This window comes from Arvicanthis niloticus, chromosome 10 (genome assembly GCF_011762505.2).
Source record: "Arvicanthis niloticus isolate mArvNil1 chromosome 10, mArvNil1.pat.X, whole genome shotgun sequence".
NCBI lineage: Eukaryota > Metazoa > Chordata > Mammalia > Rodentia > Muridae > Arvicanthis > Arvicanthis niloticus.
This window is the reverse complement of record NC_047667.1, coordinates 68,374,138-68,390,214: the sequence shown is the minus strand read 5'-3', so window position 1 is coordinate 68,390,214 and position 16,077 is coordinate 68,374,138.

Genomic DNA, 16,077 nt, shown 5'->3' with positions numbered 1-16,077 from the left:
GTATTTTAGATTCTAATTTCAGATAAATACGTTTCTTTTTATTTTGAACATGAAAGACAGCATTCAGGCAATGAAGCAAAGGCAGACAATTAACACACATGAGCAGTAAACAGCAAAACAAAAACAGAGAGTTGAGGTCAGGCTGACTTATTTCTTGCCCCATTTTCATTAACATGACTTACTTTTCTCGACGTGGCAGATTCCCGCAGTGATCACCTTCGTTTCACTTCTGAATTTTCGGCAGATCCTTCTTCCAATAATGTCCCTCACTGGGTCTCTCATTCTTGCTGCCCCATGTTGGGTATCAAAGTGTCAGGGACCGCTCTGCCAAATGTTGGAACCCGCACTGCCCCAAGTTTGGGGGCTAAATTGTTAGAGCCTGCACTGCCCCAAGCTTGGGGGCTAAATTATCCTGGCTCATATTGCTGCTCAGGTCCGTGGGTCACGGTTCAGCAAGAGAGAGAGTGAGGATGGACATGAAGAATAGAGACCAGACAGAGTGTGATTCAGTCCCATTTATTTTCCCATCTCTTTTCTTCTCTCCTTCCAAGTCCCAAGTTCCCAGAGTCATGCCTTTAAGTCTCACACACCCAAGGAAAAATCCTGGATATATAAAATAAGATGTTATCAGAGTATGCTCAGCTGTTGTAGACTGTTGTAAAGAAGTCTCTTGTCAGGGTATATGGATCAAGATGGCTGCAAGGATGATAGCCGCCTTCTATGGCTCCCCACATTTAACTGTTATAATTCTTATAGCATGAAGTCAAGAACACACAGTCCATTCTGGATATTCCCAATAGAAAAAGTTTTCATACAAGAGCACTTCCTTATAAAACTACTGAAAATCTCAGAGCAAATGTCAGTAGCAATTGAAGATGTGTCAGTTCCCTGTAGCACCAGTGGTCATGTCCCCCTGTATCTTGATATTTCTCCTTTTATTTAACATTAATTTGAGAATATCTGTCCTTATCAGAATCTAAACCACACACATAGGAAAAATGAATACAGGCAATAAAGATAAATGTTGGGAATGGAGTCAAAATTGTTGGGTTGTGAAGAAAAAGTATTGAAAAGTATTGTGTCTATATTATCATATGTGTGTTAACTTCACACAATCATAAAATATATGACTTTCTCTGTATGTCTCTTCTGAGTTCCCTTTCAGCACAACCTTATAAACACCCAAAGAAATGAATGCTCTTAGACTGATAAGTAGTACAATCCTACTGTGAGAGAATGTGATATAAAAAGCAAATACTATGTCAAATCAAGAAGAAAATTATTCCACTGTGGAGGTTAGCAGGCAATTGGTAATGTTACAACACTGTAAGAAGTTAAATAACAGGAAGTGAAACATTGCAAGCCAAACATGAGGAGGCAAAATTGTCACCTAAAATTGCAGTGTTGGTTTAAAAACTAAAGCATACATCTAACGAAGCATATATGATGAACACATTGTTAACACTTCAAGTAAACACTTGGTGTCATCTATTTATTGTACATTTTAACACCATTTCACTCTGGACATTACCAGTTCCTCTTTACCTCAGCTGACAGCTGCACATTCTGTACATGTGTGTCCCTGAGATGCCTACATCATCCTGTGTACAAACATCTGTGCTTTAAAATTTCAAGTTGTCTCAGTTGTATTCCTTTTAAGTATCGTTGAGCTTTTTCTTTATTTCTACTTCTTGTAAGGGAAATGTCTTTAATGCAGAGAAAGATAATGGTAGTATTTACTGAGAGCTGGCAACAAGTCAGGCAATTTAACTGATTCAATTCTTATAACCACTATTTGAGACAGGAATAAATAAAACAGATAGGATCTGAATGCGAGCAGCCTGACTTTGGAGCCAGGGCTTATTACCCTCAGGCGATATTGCTTCCTGACCAAGAGCTCTGGAAGTAGTAATCATGTGGCATTAAAAAAGACAGACTGCCCCATCTAGGGATCCATCCCATATGCTGACACCAAACCCAGACACTATTGTTGATTCCAAGAAATGCTTACTGAGAGGAGCCAGGTATAGCTATCCCCTGAGAGGCTCTGCCAGACCCTGTCCAATGCAGATGTGGATGTATCCAGCCAAACATTGGACTGAGTATCAGGACCCCAGTGGGAAAGTTAGGGTAAGGACTGTAGAATCTTAAGGGGTTTGCAACCTCATAGGAAGAACAGCAATATTAATCAACCAGACCCTCCAAAGCTCCCAGAAACTAAACCATCAACCAAAGAGTACACAGGGGCACCCATGGCCCCAGATGAATATGTAGCAGAGGATTGCCTTATCTGGCATCACTGGGAGGGGAGCCCCTTGGTCCTGTGGAGTCTTGATGACCCAGGATAGGGGAACACTAGGCTACTGAGGCAGGAGTGGGTGGGTGGGTGTGGGAATGTCCTCATAGAGGCGGGGGAAGGAGGGTATAGGGGGCTTGTGGAGGGAAAACTGGGAATAAGGATAACATTTGAAATGTACATAAATAAAATAACTAATTTTTTAAAAAGACCAGACTTTTGGTCCTGTGAAACACCATAGTTCAATTATCTGTCTCTCTTATCAACTTCAGTGTTCGTCTCAGTGCAATGACAGTAGAATACTTACTGCTTATGCTTTGAAAAAAAATTACTGTATTTCACTAATAGGATGACAAAAGAAAATGCTTAAGCTATGGCTAGGGATACCTTGCTAAGGATTGACACTTGTTAAGGCTGTTGGTAGCCATTTTAAATCAATGGTTGACAGAGAATACAAATGCATAGATAATATCACTTCAAAATGTCTCCTGAGTTCAGGAGGAAAACACAAATCTTGTGTGGAAGTGGTCACACAAAGAAATTGGTGGAAGTTGGATTATTGTTTGAATGTTATCAATGTTATATCCCATGGTATGTAGCCAGACAATGTACCTTGAGCCATATGGAATGTACTTGATACCCTCTCCTTTTGATTTATTGAAAAAAATTAAGAGATTTGACATTGGTTTAGGGAGTTTTGCATGGCTAATTTTTATCTCCAATAAATTATAAGGCAAGGGCAAATCCTTTTGTGTTTATAGGATACATCATTTCTCTAAGTGTTTTCAGTAATTTGCTTTAGAGATTAAGCAACTTGAATCAGAAAGTTGCATGAACTAGATTATGTTAATACATAAAGCCTATTTGAAGTTTTATATGGGGGTTAAGATTTTTATAAGTTGTAATAAAGTTATGTTCTTTTCTGATGAATACTGAAACTTAAAGGCTTTTAACGAAAATCTTTAGAAAAGAAAAATAAGACTATGAGTGAAATTCTTCATTTAGGGGTTCAACACACAGTTATCTCAGGGAGGGGGTTTGAAAGAAAACTTTCTTATCTTAAGAAAATTTCAGTATTGGTTTGAATATATGTCTATTAAACATTAAAAGTATGTTTATCATTAGATAACATATGGATTATTTACACGTAACTGCAAAGTCCAGTTAAATGATAAATTGATCTTCAAGGCTTGATGGTTATGCAAATCACAGAATCTCTAAAATTAAAACATATATATATCAAAAGCATGACACCACAGTTATGCTGCACATTGTCCAATTGGATCCAAAACCATTGAAATGTTTTACTTAAAGAGATCATATAGTGACCAGTGTATTCAAAAACGTTGGAATCTGAAACTAAAAAGAAAATGTCTGATTAAGTTTCCTATTATATATTCCTCTGTTCAATGCACCCAGAACAAAAAAAAAAAAGTTGATTGATGGGTGGGTTGTTGGTTTCATGGAAGGCATTATTTATGAAAAATCAAGGTTATTTCTAAATAGTGTATATAAGATAACACAGATATATTTGTAAGCATTAAATGAATATTGGTGATTGACTGACTTGGTTAGATCATAGTAGATTGATTTAAATCATTAAGTTAATATGCATGCTTATATGCTTGGGGGAAATGATCTAATGCACTATCACTCTATAGATAGGTAGACAGGTAGATAGATAGATAAATAGATGTACTAGATTTTTTAATGTACTAAAAATAAGTTGTGTAAAATCAAGAAATAGTTTAAGAAGAGTATCAGCTTTTGGTGTTGCTGGTGGTTGAACTTTATTGATTTTCTATGATTATTTTTTATTTCTTGTTTACAAGATGACGAATATTTTTATGCTTTAAAACATGTAGGTTCATTTCAGAATTTTGTCTTTGCTTAGACGGAGATTGGCATAAAGATTAATATAATGGTGAAGAAGCTAATTGAAGCTAATTGGCCAATGATAATGAATGGATATGATACAGATTGGCCTCCAATTCAGGTGAGGATTAGGTCAGCTGCTAGAATTCAATAAATTATTTGTGTATTTGAGTGGAAGATAATGCTGCATTGTTTTGGGGTATGGAAAAAGGAAAATAAATATAGGATAAGGATTGAAAGGACTAAAGCTAAACTTGAGTTTAAAAATAGTTTTAATGGTCCCTTAGAATGGTAGATGAAAAGAGAACTAGTATAGTTAAGAATAGAAGTGGTAGTATGCCTAAAAAGTCTGTTGAGTGTGTAATAGAGGAGAAATCAGATTTTATCTGCATTAGTGTTTAGATCTGTATGGTATTGGGGCATATTTCATGAAAGAAACGAAGGTGGACCACTACAATGGCTGTTATCATGAATTATAGAAAACAATGGAATGTAAAGAGGCATGATATTATGGTAGTTTTGTCATTGAAAAGCTTGCACAAATTTCTACTAGGTTACTCTCAATGTATGGGGCATTTGTGATTATAGTGGCTCCCCAAAAAGATATTTGTGCTAATGTAAGCCCACATCTTATAAATGTAATTGTTATAACAGTGAACAGTAAAATAAAACTAATGTTTTGTGGTTCTATGCATGTAAATGACCCATATTAGATGTCTCAGCATATAACTGGTGAACTAGACATAAGGACTTAGTCACTATGTGCTAATGTTGACACAACTGTTGTATCACATGTATAATGCATAGCTAGAAACAGAACTAGGATAATTTTTAGAATGTCTAGATAGGGTTTCTAGTACTGTGGTCAAACACCATAGACAAAAAGCCAATTGGTGAACAAAGGCTTTATTTGGCTTAAATTTTCACATTGCTGTTTATTGCCAAAGGAAGTCAGAACGAAAACTCAAGCAGGACAGGAATCTGGATGTGGGAGCTAATGCAGAGGTCAAGGAAGGATTGACTGGGTATTTGGAGTAGGTTTTCCAACTCAGATTAAGTCTAGTTTAAAGGTTATCTTTAAACTTAGGAGATTTTGTAGGGACAATTCAGTCAGAACTAGTGGGAGAAAAACTTAATAGTGTTCAAAAGAGTGGGGATAAAGATGATTTGTTTGAATTAAGGTGGAGAGTTAGACAGTTCTAATAGTAAATCCTAGAATGGTAATAAAAAGGGCTATATTTTTAGGTATTAAGCTATTGTGAGAATATAGGTATTAGTTGGTGAGATATTATAATATATAAAGAAACCCACAAAGATGTATTCAATTGGTGGGCATTTGATAAGATTAATTAATTTGGGATTATTTTCTCTAATAATAATGACAGAAGAAAATTTTAGTTTGGTTATAACAGCACAATAGATAATTCTGTTACTTTAAAGAGCTATTAGAACTGTGGCAATTAAGTTAGAAGTGCTTAGCCGTTGGTATTAATATTAATGTATTAATAGCTTCAATAATTAGGTCTTTTGAGTAGAAACCTGTAAGAAAATGAATACCAGTTAAAGCAAGGCAATCATTAATTAGGCAAGATGATGTTAATGGAAGAACTTTTATAATTTTTTTTTTTGATGTCTGGTTTGTCAGTGAGTCTATGGAACACATAAAATGCATAACACTACAAGGCCTACTTTGGTGGATGTAGAGAATACTATCATTTTTTTCTTATGTCATTTTGAGTAAGTACAGAGATGGTAGATAAGTGTGGTGGATAAGTCAAGGTATAACAGGTCAAGGTTATTATTTGGAGTGGGTAAAATCAGATTATTAAAATAAATGCTTGAAACAAGCATAGTACTTGATTGGAGAAGTGGTAAAACTGATATGGCCTATAAGAGTCAGTGTAAAGACCAAATTGTGGTAACTTGCCTGTGGCTACAATTAGAAAACACAGAAGAGGGATTAAGCTAATGTTGTTGGAGAGAAAACTCCACTGAAGCTCTAAAGTTAGTGTTTAGGTAGGATCATAGTATGGCTGAAATAAGTCGAATGTCTACAATGTGGTTATATAATATTGCTGGGAGTGCTGCAGTGCTTGTATTGGTTCAACCAAAGTGTCACCTGATAATTATGTATATTATGTAATCAAATATATATCAGGTTACAAATATATCAGAGTACAGAAGTAATCCAATTTTAAACTGATTGATAGAGTGCATATCCTATGCTGAGTTTGGGTTTAATGGTTAATAAAATAGAGGAATAATGTTGAAGGTTATGAGGGTTAAATGATGATGTGATTATGAGTTTGCTTTGTCGAATTACAGGAATTGTTTACACAGAGTGTAGCCTAGTGATGAGAATGTTAATACTTTTGAGGATAAGAGAAAAAGAGGATCGATAAAATAGTGATATTGCAATCAATAGATCACAAATTAGATTAATAGATGGGGAGAGGTAAGGTTAGTAGGCTGCCTAGAATTTATTGAGTTGTTACTAGAGAAAAAATTATCTGAAGACATTAAGCTATGACTATAGTTAAATATGGATACATCAGAATTACCTAGACAAGATAGTAAAGACAATTATTAGTGTAGTAGTGCCTATTAAAACTTAAAGAGGTACTATATGACATAGTGAGGAATAATCAATTGATACTTTTAAACTTATCTGTCATAAGCAGATTGAGATAGTCCTCAAAGTGAAAGAAGAAAAGGGTAAGCTATAGATTTGATTAGAGAATCTTGGATAGTGGAGAATCATATTTCTCCATAATTTCCAAGTATGAATAAAATGGCTACTAGGACTATGAAGCCTGTAATGTGAGATTTGATGTGAGCTTAAGGGTATCAAAAAGATGAGCTATTTTGAATGTTAGTCATAAAATATTATTTGAACATAGTAAATTTACTGGGGCATTACTAAGAGAAAGTAATAGAAACTTCCATGTTCCTACTGAGTTTTGAATTAAAATAAGGGTGATCAGAAGAGAAAGAGAGCCAACTAGTGTATAAACTAGGAAATAAAGTTTTGCATTTAATCACTCCTCTTAGTTACTCCATGGAGTAGTAATGAGTGTGAGGTTAAAATCTGCCTAGTCAGACCACAGTGCAGTAAGAAGCGCCTCATCCTTGAAAGAGACTTAAGGCCCCAGGAAGGCAGGAGGTCTAGTTGGGTAGAACATGCTCTGAGACAGAGGGGAGGAAGAATGGGATGGACAAGAAACTGTAGGAGGGGTAAATGGAAGGGGGACTATGGCTAAATTGTAAACAAACAAACAAACAAATAAATAAAAAATATGTTTATAAGAGTGTACAAAACAGGATTAATTCAGTTGTAGAAAATGTTATAATTAAGAGAATTTGGAGGCAGATGAGTATAAAGATATATTCTTTAAATAAAATACTGAGGGAGTAACTGGGAACCAAAAGGACCCAGGAAGTCACTCCCATCCCGAAACACTGGTTCCTTCCAGTCTGGGCCAGAGCACTGAGCAGATCTTGGGTGGCAGCTCTGCCCCCAACCTCCAAGAACCCAGAGGAAGCAGGGATCCCAGGCGCTCTAACTTGGACAGTGTCTTAGAAACTAGTTCTCACATCTGAGGCCTGGATCAGACCTCTGCCAGGTCTGCTGTTGTGTGGACCCCGGATTCCACCTGAGACATACTGGAAGGTCCACTCAACCCAGAGCCACAGAGGAACAACTGAACTCAGAGCGTCAGACAACATATCCTGAGATATTCTAGAGGAGACACTGCACCCAGAACAGCAGACACCTAGCTAGACTACTACCTTGAAGGCACCATATCCTGAGGCATCCTAGAGGTACCACTGTAATCAGTGCAGCTGGAAAAGATCACAGAGACATCTGGACCCCTAGGAGATCAGACACAAGCTAGATAACTGGAAAGACAGGCTTCAGTCAGAGACAGCAAGTACAGGCAGCACTAGAGTTAACCAGATGACAAAAGGCAAGAGCAAGAACATAAGCAACAGAAGCCAAAGTTACATAGCATCATCAGAACCCAGCTCCCCCATCAAAGCAAGCCCTGAACACCCCATCACACCAGAAAAGCAGGAATCAGAATTAAAATCACTTCTCATGATGATGATAGAGGGCTTTAAGGAAGACATAAATAACACTCTCAAAGAAATTAAGGAGAGCACTGGTAGACAGATAGAAACCCTTAAAGAGGAAACACAAAAATCCCTTAAGGAACTGCAAGAAAATGCAACCAAATGGGAAAAGGAATTAAACAGAACCATGCAGGATCTAAAGATGGAAGTAGAAACAATAAAGAAATCACAAAGGGACAATACCCTGGAGATAGAAAACCTAAAAAAAAAAAAGATCAGGAGTCATAGACACAAGTATCACCAACAGAATACAAGAGATGGAAGAGAGAATCTCATGTGCAGAAGATACCATGGAAAACATTGACACAACTGTCAAAGAAAATGCAAAATACAAAAAGCTACTAACCCAAAATACACAAGAAATCCAAGACACAATGAGAAGGCCAAACCTAAGGATAATAGGTATAGATGAGGGGGAAGACTCCCAACTTAAAGGACCAGTAAATATCCTCAACAAAATTATAGAGGAAAATTTCCCTAACCTAAAGAAAGAGATGTCCATAAATATACAAGAAGCCTACAGAACTCCAAATAGTTTAGACCAGAAAAGAAATACTTCCCGCCATATAATAGTCAAAACATCAAATGTAGAAAACAAAGAAAAAATACTAAAAGCAGTAAGGGAAAAAGGCAAAGTAACATATAAAGGCAGACCTATAAGAATTACACCAGACTTCTCATCAGAGACCAAAAAAGCCAGAAGATCCTGGACTGATATCATACAGACCCTAAGAGAACACAAATGCCAGCCCAGACTACTATACCCAGCAAAACTCTCAATCATTATTTATGGAGAAACCAAAATATTCCATGACAAATCCAAATTTACATAGTATCTCAACACAAATCCAGCACTTCAAAGAATAATTGGTGGAAAACTCCAACACAAGGAGGGAAGCTACAACCTAGAAAAAGCAAGAAAGTAATCTTCCAAAAACCCCAAAAGAAGATAGTTACACAAACATATCTCCATGGATGTTAGCCCAAAAGCTTGGATTAGCGAAGACTCAACCCACAGACCACATGAAGCTCATGAAGAAGGAAGACCAAGAGGGGATGCCTCAGTTCTACTTAGAACGAGAAACATAAATGCTCAAGGGAGCAAATAGGGAAACAACATGGAACAGAAACTGAAGGAGGGGCCATCAGGAGACCATTCCACCTGGGTATTCACCCCATGTACAGCCACCTAAGCTAAACACTGTTGTGGATAGCTGGAAGTGCATAAAATGAGGAACATGATATAGCTGTCTTCTTAGAGGTCTGCCAAAGACTAACACACTCAGAGGACAATGCTCACAGTTAACCACTGATATGATCAGGGGTTTCCCAATGGAGAACTTAGTGAGAGGACTGAAGGAGCAGAAAGGGTTAGTGACCCCAGGTGGAAAGCAACAATACCAAACAACCAGAGCCCCCCAGGGTCTAAACCACCAGCCTGGGAACACATAGGGAGGGACCCAAGACTCCAGAGGTATATGTAGGGGAGGATGGCCTTGTCGGACATAGGTGGGAGAGGAGTTTCTTGGTCCCATAAAAAAAAAATGAACACACAGTGGGGGGGGGGAAATGTGAGGGTGGGGAGGGGATAGTGAGGGGGGTAGGTGTGGTCACTGCCTCATAGAAGCATGAGGAGGGGGATGGGATAGGAGGTTTCTGGGTGGTGGGAGGAAGTAGGGTAAGGGGATAAAATCTGAAACATAAATACTACAACCAATTTTAATAAGCAGGAAAAAAAGTAGTCAGAACCAACATCTTTTAAAAAAAAATGTCAGCCCCCTGGGGGTGGGAAATTTTTTTTTCTTGATACTAAAACTTGTTCTGAGAATTGTATATTGCAGAATACACAGCCTTGGTGTATCTACTCATCAAGCATACTGAGCAGACCTGCCCAAACCTCCGATGTCCTGGAATTCCATCTGGATTCAGTGAAGACAAAGCATCAGAGGCTTATCAACTTACTCTTTCCCCCACCCCTCTTCTAAAATCTCAACGCCCTTAATCAGTTTGAAGAAGTTAAAGAAGAGTCAGCGCCCCTATTCCCTGAGCTTGGGGACTAATAATGGTCTGTCTTTCTAGGGAAAAGTAGTGGTTTTGTTGGAACAGGGAGGATTAGCTAGGACTTATTGCGTAGCCATAACCTATTGGTAGAAATCTGTATAATTATTATCAAGATAAAGTTATAATTTCTTAAATGGTACAAAATTTACTTTGATTTCAAATTTAAGGTTTTCATTGGTACGAGCCTCTTATTAATATAAAAATGAGATGAATATTGATACTCTCATGGGCATTGTGCCTGTATAACACAATTAGGAATACAAGGCCTAGACCCAGCCCTTTTTTCACTTTTTTAACTGATTTGGGACGGTTAACCTATGAGTTAAGGGACTATAGCAAATTCATGGTTTTGAGTTTATTGTTAGGGTGTTTTCCATATTTTATTTAGAAATAGCTGAGAGGAGTGAACAGACAGCAGTCCAGGTTACCTTACATGGAAAGTTGGTTTTCAAAACATCAGAAGTCCATAGAACTGATGCTACAAATATTTATATATTAATGTTCATATTGATTAGAGACCTGTCTGCTCCTGACAGCTTCCTGTATTGAATTCTAAGAAGAAATTGAGCGTCCTTGGAGATACTCCAGTTGTGCGGTGACAGCCACTAGGCAAGAATTGCCTCTCTCCATCTATAGACAAATTACTGTCCGGAAAAGGACACACATGCAGAATAGTTGACTGATTATATCTGCCTAGACAGAGTAATCAGCCCTTAATAATCCTGCATCACTAAGGTGTGTCAGATGATTCTGGGCTAGAAGGCTGAAGATTTGATGCTCCAACGTTCGGTAGTATAGGGGCTTTTCAGGTGTTCAGCTGTCTCTATAAATTGGCTAAGTTTTAGAAGCTATGCTTAGTGCTTCCCATAACTTCAGTTAACTCAGTCATTCTGGATTTCTAATGGAGTTGAAGACCTATAGTCTCATAACCAATCCTGGCTATTTACTTTGAGAGAAAAGATCTGAGTAGATGGTTTTCAGCTGACATTCATTCTAAAGCCAAAAAGTCAGGATCAAAAGTGTTTTAGTTAGAAGAGATGATAGAGGTTCTGGTTAGTCAACAGAATGATGGACTGGGTATTAGGACTATCTTGTACCTCACTGGTACAATTAGGAATATTTATGCTCTAATTGTATTTTGAGAGAAAACTTTTACTTTAACAGGAAGAGTGATATGTAGGAGGAGCTAAGTGGGAAGGAGTACTGAGAGAAAGAGATGGAACAAGGAGAGAAGATGAAGAAGAGGAGAAGCTAAGTGATGAGAGAGAGAAAGAGAGAGGGGGCATGGAGGCAGATGTTCACATGTCTCCACCAGTCAAAGATAGTGTTTATATCTAGGTTGGGTATTGGGTTACGCTTTTGATTGAGCATTACCAAACTTATAAATCCTTTGATTAACATTTTAAAAAAAACGTATAAAAGCAAAAAGGAAAGGGGGGCATGGGACAGGGGTGTTCTAGGGAGGGGAAATGTGGAAAGGGGATGGCATCTTAAATGTAAATAAAATAAAATGAAAAAAAAAAAAAAGAGTGGGTCAAGCACCAAAAAGAAAGGAAACACTGAACTTCATGGTGGTATTTCAAGCAATCTGTTCTGAGGTCCACGTAACTTGTAGGAGGTTCATAGTCCTCATCTCCAGTCTACCTCAGTGTTCACCTGTGGATGAGCAACACTTTCATGAGGTCCAATCTGAAGTCCATAAGAGGGATTTCTCTACTTTGATGTAAAACACTTATGTCATGCATTCACTAATATATTTTAAATGCTTTTACTGATAACTGTCTTTGTTCTATTGTAGGTAAAAAAAAAAAAAAAATGCCTATGAGACTCTTAGTAAACCGGAAAATGGACTTTGTATTAATCTAATCTATTTTTCTGTGTCATGGTCACTGATATTTAGCTCTAGAATTAGTTTTTATGGTTTGAATGTGAAATAATTTCCAAAGTTCATAAGTTTGAACACTGCATTCTAAGCTGTCAATGCTTTTGTGCAGTTGTGGAAACTTCAGGAAATGGAGCCTCCTTTGAAAAATGGATTGCAACCTTCAGAGAAGCAAAGAGGGAGGAAAGAGGAAAATGTGGAGGGAGAAGGAGAAAGAAGGAGAGAGAATGAGGGAGAGAGGGAGAGGGAGAGGGAGAGGGAGAGGGAGAGGGAGAGGGAGAGGGAGAGGGAGAGGGAGAGGGAGAGGGAGAGGGAGAGGGAGAGGGAGAGGGAGAGGGAGAGGGAGAGGGAGAGGGAGAGGGAGAGGGAGAGGGAGAGGGAGAGGGAGAGGGAGAGGGAGAGGGAGAGGGAGAGATTGAAGAATTGATATTCATTTCTGTTCTCTTGTTACCTTCGGTTAGCTATTCCACTATCTGCACTTACAGGGCCTTTAATTCTCCTTCTGATTGGTTTACAAGTGGTCCCTGCATGCTAACCTATATGGCTAGTTATGTAGCAGTTCAATTAAATAAATGCATCTTAGGAGCAATTATGCCTCTTTAAAGCAGAATGAGTCCATGACTTAAATCATTAACTAAGACCAATGGATTATATAACAGGGCCATAGATCTTAGTCGGCACTGAGGCCTTAGCACAACTGTCTCTAAGACACAACTACCATTCAGACTGTAAAAGTGACCACATAGACTGTACCATCTGCCACGAATAAAACAAAAGCAAAATCCATCAAAGTCCATTGTTCTGAGAAGATCTCTAAATGCACTAACCAGGATTTTTGGATATTGTACTTCTGCTTCTGGCTAACTGTTCTTATCATTTGAAGTGTGTAAACCTAGAACATGGCTTTTGTACTTAAAACTCACCCTAAGAAAGGCTTGATGCAGCCCAGGGATCCCTAACATCTAGCCATACTGCTTGCTGGCTAATAAAGACATTCTATTGGTTTAAACCCACATCCTAGGAGTCTTCTCTCATGGATACCCACACAACACTGTTGCCTGTGGTGCTGTGAATTTCTCCTGTTTCAGTTATTTATCTGCCAAAGAAAATAAACCCAATCCAGACCCCCCCCCAAAAAATGCAAAATGCAAAAAGTTCTTAACACAAAATATCCAGGAAATCCAGGACAAAATGAGGAGACCAAACCTAAAGATAATAGGTATAGGTGAGAGTGAAGATTCCCAACTTAAAGGGCCAATAAATATCTTCAAAAAATTATAGAAGAAAACTTCCCTAATCTAAAGAAAGAGATTCCCATAAACATATAAGAAGCCTATAAAATGCCAAATAGACTAGACCAGAAAAGAAATATCTCCCGTCACATAATAATCAAAACACCAAGTGCACAAAACAAAGAAAGAATATTAAATGCAGTAAGGGAGAAAGGCCAAGTAACATATAAAGGCAGACATATCAGAATTACACCAGATTTCTCACCAGATACTGTAAAAGCTAGAAGATGCTGGACAGATGTCATACAGACTCTAAGAGAACACAAATGCCAGCCCAGGCTACTATATCCACCCAGCAAAACCCTCAATTACCATAGATAGAGAAATCAAGATATTCCATGACAAAACTAAATTTACACAATATCTTTCCATAAACCCAGCATTACAAAGGATAATAGCAGGAAAGCTCCAATACAAGGAGGGAAATTATACCCTAGAAAGAGCAAGAAAGTAATCCTCTTCCAACAAATCCAAAAGAAGATAGCCACACAAAGATAACTTCACCTCTAATAACAAAAATAACAGGAGACAGCAATCACTGTTCCTTAATATCTCTTAACATCAATGGACTCAGTTCCCCAATTAAAAGACATAGACTAATGGACTGGATACATAAATGGGACCCAGCATTTTGCTGCATACGGGAAACCCACTCAGTGCAAAGACAGACTCTACCTTAGAGTAAAAGGCTGGAAAACAGTTTTTTCAAGCAAATGGTCCTAAGAAACAGGCTGGAGTAGCCATTCTAAAATCTCCAGCCAGAGAACACAAAGTCAAGGACTCATGGCTCCATCTGTATAGGTAGTTGAGGGTGGCGTTGCCAGGCATCAGTGGAAGTGGACAGCCTTGGTACCTGAAAGTTTGGATTCCCTAGTGTTAGGGAATTGCAAGAGCAGGGAGGCGGGATTGAGAGGATTGTGGGAACACACCCTCATATTAATTGGAGGGTGGGAATGGGGTAAGGGGTTAGGCATCAGTAGAAGTGGAGGGCCTAGGTGCTCAAAAGTTTGGATTCCCTAATGTTGGGAAATTTGAGAGCAGGAAGGCAAAAATGGGAGGATGGTGGGAGCACACCCTCATAGAAACTCCCAGAATTATATGGATTAGACATGACAGAGGCAGGCTGCCAGAAGACTAGATTCCAGAATTCAAACAAACAATTGTCTTGATACTAAAATTTGTTTTGAGAATTGTATATTGCAAAATACATAGCCTTGTTGTATCTACTCATCAGGCAAGCTGAGCAGACCTGCTCAAACCTCTGATGTCCTGGAATTCCAGCTGGATGCAGTGAAGACACAGTGTCAGAGGCTTATCAATTTACTCTTCCCCCCACCCCTCTTCTAATATCTCAATGCCCATAATCAGCTTGAAGAAGTTAATGAAGAGTTGGCGCCCCTATTCCCTGGGCTTGGGGACTGAGGTGGTTAATATTGGGCTGCTTTCTAGGGAAAAGTAGTGGTTTTGGTGGAACAGGGAGGATTAGATAGGATTTATTGCATAGCCAAAACCTACTCATAGAAATATATATAATTATTATTAAGATGAAGTTATAATCTCTTAAGTGGTACCAAATTGACTTTGATTTCAAATTTAAGGTTTTCATTGGTACGAGCTACTTATTAATATAAGTGAGATGAATATTGTTGCTCTCATAGGCATTGCACCTGTACAACACATTTAGGAATACAAGGCTTAGACCCAGTCCTTTTTTTAACTTTTTTAACTTATTTGAGAAGGTTAGCCTGTGAGTTAAGGGCCTGCAAATTCATGGCTTTGAGTTTATTGTTAGGATGTTTTCTATATTTTCTTTAGAAATAGCTGAGAGGAGTTAACAGACAACAGTCCAGATTGCCTTACATAAATAGTTGATATTCAAAACATCATAAATCCACAGCATTGACATTACAAACATTTCTGTATTAATGTTCATTTTGATTAGAGACCTGTCTGCTCCTGACAGCTTCCTGTCGTGGATTCTAAGAAGAAATTGAGCATCTTTGGAGTTATTCCAATTGTGGTGAGTCAGCCACTAGGCAAGAATTGCCTCTTTCCATCTATAGACAAATCACTGTCCAGAAAAGGACACACTTGCAGAATAGTCGACTGATTATATCTGCCAAGACAGAGTAATCAGCCCTTAATAATTCTACATCACTAAGTCTGTCAGATGATCCTGGGCCAGAAGGCTGAAGATCGGATGCTCCAACGTTCTGTAGTATAGGGACTGTCCAGGTGTTCAGCGGTCTCTATAAATTGGCTATGTTTTAGAAGCTATGCTTTGTGCTTCCCATAATTTCAGTTAACTCAGTCATTCTGGATTTCTGATAGGGTTGAAAACTTATAGTCTCATATCTAATCCTTGTTATTTACTTTGAGAGAAAAGATTTGAGAGGATGGTTTTCAGCTGACATTCATTCTAAAGCCAAGAAAAAAAAGAGCCAAGTTCAGAACTAAGTCTTTTATTTAGGAGAGATGACAGAGGTTCTGCTTAGTCAACAAAATGATGGGCTGAGTATTAGGTCTATCTTGTACCT